Source organism: Dipodomys spectabilis, unplaced genomic scaffold, assembly GCF_019054845.1.
Source record: "Dipodomys spectabilis isolate Male_0828 unplaced genomic scaffold, ASM1905484v1 ptg000459l, whole genome shotgun sequence".
Classification (NCBI taxonomy): domain Eukaryota; kingdom Metazoa; phylum Chordata; class Mammalia; order Rodentia; family Heteromyidae; genus Dipodomys; species Dipodomys spectabilis.
The window spans coordinates 1114360-1119213 of NW_024871136.1; the positions used below are offsets into that span (position 1 = coordinate 1114360).

Consider the following 4854-nt stretch of genomic DNA (forward strand, 5'->3'; position numbering starts at 1 on the left):
TGATACTTTTAAATATTTCTGCTACCTCCTCCTCAGGCTCCTGTGATCCTAAGATAAAGCTGGAAAAGTCTTACTTCCCCCTCCAGGATATGGGATGTCAGGTCCCATGCTATGTCTCCAATTGGAGAAGGCAATCTCAGGTCTTTGAAAGCACCTTCTGATAATCAATCCCTCCCTGGCTTATTCCTCTCTTGGATCTGCAAGTAGCAGGTTGTTTTTCCTTTTACTAATTGCACCATGCATTTTGATAACTATTCTCATGGAAAAGATGAGGACCTTTACCAATCAAATGGTCAAGCAAATACTTCTTGGACAGTACCCAGTCAAACAATTCAGGGACCTGTGACTACTTCACTCCTTTACAGCAGGAAGTAGCTCCAGAAGAAATGACCTCCACCCATACTCTCAGCCAGTACAATAAACTATTAAACAACAACCAGGGGGATATTAACATTCACTCCATATCAAGTTCTTAGCCCCTCCCACTTCATTTCCTGGGGCAGCTTGTGGCCCCCAGCTGCATCAGCAGAATTTCTTCTACCCAGACCTGAACTCCTTCCTGCCCTAAAACTCTCCTGAGATTGGTCAGTTTTCCTACTCTCTGCCTAGACCTAGCTGTGCACACACAGTACCTCCTACCTCTGGCCCTGAGTTACAAGGATCCACCTGGATGGAGACAGGCGCCATATTACTTCTTCTTCCATGGGAAGATGACCCCCTCCTTATAAACCTCCTTCTCCTGTATGTGACTGTCTCTACATGGTCCTCTGGGGTGGCTGACTACATCTACCATGTTCATTTTGCTCAGGATTGCTTTAGGTAGAGTTTTTCCTGCTTTCATATGAATGTTTTTCTTTTTTTGTGATAAAAAATCATCAGTATTTTGGTAGGGAATACATTAATTGTACATTGCTTTGGATTGTACAGATACTTTAACTGTATGAACTCTTCCAGTTCATGAATTTGGAATGTCTCTTTGGATTTAATGTCCTTCTTTTCAATTTCCTTCACTACCATTTTATGATTTTCATTATAAAGATTTTTCACCTGGCCTCAGGAGTGTTTTGGGTTTGTGTTATCTTTTTTTAACCCCTCAAGTTGGTCCATGCTCTGTCCACAGTATTCCATTTGTTGCTACTTAAGAGTTCCTACCATTTACTGGCTTCTGTGTCTTCTAATGCAAGTAAGTTGATCTAGCCTTTACTTCTCTGTATAAAAAGGGTTTTGTGACAAAGTTTTACTGAAGTTGGTTAAAAATAGAATAGAGAAGCTGGGTGCAAGTTGCTCACATTGAAATCCTAGTAACTCAGGAAGCTGAGACCTGAGGATCTAAATTCCAACCCGGCCCTGGCAGAAAAGCACATGAGACACTTATTTTCAATTAATAGCCCAGAAGTGGAGCTGTGGCTCAAATGGTAGTGTGCTAGCATTGAGCAAAGAAGCCCAGGAACAACAATCAGGCTGAGTTCATAGCTAATGATGTGCATTAAAAAAATGGAATGGAAAAATATTGGAAGTAGCATGTCTTTTTTTTTCTCTCCTGGTCCCTGAGCTTCTTTTGCTCAGGGCAAGTACTCTACCAGTTAAGCCACAGCACCACTTCAAGCTTTTCTGAGTAGTTTCCTGGAGATAAGAGTCTCACTGATTTTCCTGCACAGGCTGGCTTTGAACTGTGATCCTTAGATCTCAGCCTCCTGAGTAGCTAGGATTATAGACATGAACCCAGCAGTACCTCTTTTTGATATAAATGAAAGTATGAAAAAGAAAAGTAGTTGAAAGAAGATACGAGAACAAAAGTTTTGGAAATAAGAGAAATTTGGTCATGTTTGCTGATCATAATGATTTAATAGAGTGTCAAAAATTCAATGCAGTTGACAGAGAAGGAAATTACTGGAGTAAAGGCCTTAAGTAGGCAATAGGCAAAGAGAATCAACATATAAATAATTATTAGTATTTAAAATGTTACCGTTAATCTCATTATTCATACTTATGGGCAATACTGATGTTTGAACTCAGGACCTAGTGCTTGCTAGGCCAGTGTTTTGCCACTTAAGCCCCAACTCCAGCAACTTATTATGACTTCCATTACAAATGTTCCAGTGTCTGTGGTTTGCCTGTTTCAGATGAGTTTATTTCAACTATTCCACATTTTTAACCCCTTACTTGTCACTACTATAACTCTTCCTTTGATAAAAAATAGTTTGAAATTTTGAAGAGACGTGGGAGGGGGGGGGGGGGTAAGAGGGGGAGTGAGCTTGTCTGATCCAGGGACCCTGAACCAAGGAGCAGCAGAGTTTGAGACACCAGCAGCCTGGGACTCCGCTGCCACGTGAGCTCTGCCGCAGAAGTTCGGAGGTAGGGTGGCGCCGAGTGCACGGGTGGGGGGTTGTCGTGGTCTTTGGCTTCTCGACTTGGTCCTGTTTGGACAGTGAACATGTCAGAAATAGAAAAGTCGTTGATTATTCACTTTCAGGAATCTGATGATGCAGATGAAGATTAAGGAAGAGATTCCGGCCTGCTAAGAAAATTCTATCATATCCTAGAGAAGCTAAAAATAAGAGATGATCTGGAAAGAATTCACAGGAAGATAGTGAGGACTCAAAAGAAAAAGATGTGAAGACCAAGAAAGATGATTTTCTTTCAGCAGAGGATAGTGAAGATGAAAAAGAAGATCATAAAAACGTGTGCCAGCAACGACAGGCAGCATCTAAAGCAGCTTCTAAACAGAGAGAGATGCTCATGGAAGATGTTGGCTGTGAGGAGGAGCCAGAAGAAGAAAATGAGGCATCATTCCAGGAGAATGATACCGGCAGTGATGAAGATTTTCTATGGAAGATGATGATGATAGTGACTATGGCAATTCAAAAAAGAAAAACAAAAAGATGGTTAAGAAGTTCAAACCTGAAAGAAAAGAAAAGAAAATTCCCAAACCCAGGACAAAGGCTACAGTGACACCAAGTCCAGTGAAAGGCAAAGTGAAAGTGGGTCGCCCCACAGCCTCCAAGGCATCAAAGTATAAGACTCCTTCTCCCAAAGAGGATGATGAGGAACGGGAAAGTCCTGAAGAAAAGAATAGCTCTGCAAGCCCTCCTCCTGAGAAATTGGGGGATAAAGGGTCTGAAGATGAAACCTAGTCTGGGGAGAGTTAAAAGTGATGATAATGTGGGAAGAGATTTTATTTAAAAAAGAAAAAAAGAGGGTAAAAAAGACAACTTATTTAAGATAGAATATGATTCATGGTTTTGGCTATGGCTTGACTTTAACGGGTTTTCAGTGCTTTTTCCCATGTGTTGAAATAACCCCCCCCTTTCTTTTTCTCTTTCCCTTTTCCTTCCCCCCTCTCTTTCTCTCTCTCTCTCACCATTGCATATGAAGGGTTTAAGTACCTTTTTGTTTATTGGTCCTCTCTTTGCCACCACCTCCCTCCATTTCCCCAATGAAAGCCATGTCAAATTAATCACTGGGTTGACCACTTCATCTTTTAATTATTTTTATTTATTTTATTTTTTGTCAGTCGTGGGGCTTGAACTCTGGGCCTGGGCGCTGTCCCTGTGCTCAGCTCAAGGCCAATGCTCTACCGCTTGAGCCACGGCGCCACTTCCGGTTTTCTAGTGGTTAATTGGAGATAAGAGTCTCACGGACTTTTCTGCCTGGGCTGGCTTTGAACGGTGATCCTCAGATCTCAGCCTCCTCAGTAGCTAGGATTAAAGGTGTGAGCCACCGGCACCCGGCTCATCTTTTTATTTTTAATGGAAGGTAAACTGCAGTTGTAAAGCAATAAGATTTTAGATGAAGTTTAGAAACTTTGTTTTTGGCTAAAGAATAGTGAGTTGGACTGTCATCAAAACCATAGAAGGCTTTAGTTAAAAATGATTGCTTCTTTCTCTGGCTGAACTTTAAAAAAATCAGTTGTCATCTAATATGAGTTTATATAAATCTATATACATACATGTAAGAATCTTAAAAAATCATGATACCAAACTTGCACCAATGAAGCAGGTAGGAGATAAAGATGAATTCTGAATCATTACTAAAATTCTTCATGTTTTTTACCCTGGCTCATGGGAGGGAATGGGTTACCTGGTCTTGTTTGTGAGTTAGAGTTTTCTTTTTTGTTTCATCACTTGTTATCTCAAAAAGACATGGAGTCAGTGATCCTTTTATCCTGCTACAGTCTTTAAGGAACTTAAAAAGAAAAATCAAAGGCTGCCAAAAATGAAATCACTTGGAGATGGGAAGGTGTCTCAGTGGTAGAGTGCTTGCTTTGTGCGCCTGAGGCCCTGGGTTCATTTCCTCAGCACCACACATGCAGAAAAAGCCGGAAGTGGTGCTGTAGCTGAAGTGGTAGAGCATTAGCCTTGAGCTGAAGGGCTCAGGGACAGTGCCCACGCCCAGAATTCAGGCCCCAAAACTGACAAAAAAGAAGACATTTGATTTCATATTTCATTCTTTTTAATGGTTCATGTTTTTAAAATATATATGTATACTATTTTGGATAAAATTTTACCAATAATCAAAAACAGACACCTTAGAATTTAAATGACAAGATAAATCTACATATTACTGTGGATTTCTTCTCAAACTGACAATGTTTAGGCTTAAAGAAATAAAGTTCCAGTTAATGTGAAGTTCAATGCAAAAGGTTGAGACTTTTACTTTATTAAAACTGAGATGAAATTCTTTTTATCATTGTACATTCAGATCCCATGAACTATGCTCTGTTTTTATTTATAGATACAATATTCTTTTGCTTTATATCCCCACTCTTTTCTTTGTAGAAACATGATGTGACATACATCTCTCTGCTTCCTGCTGCTAACCTAGAACACCACTGCACATTCTAGCCCATTCTCT

General features: G+C 40.3%; 1 pseudogene; it reads left to right on the top strand.

Annotated features, from left to right (window-relative positions):
* The first annotated feature begins 237 nt into the window (after window positions 1–237).
* LOC122098110 lies at window positions 238–3149 on the top strand (annotated as a pseudogene).
* The last annotated feature ends 1705 nt before the right edge of the window (window positions 3150–4854 follow it).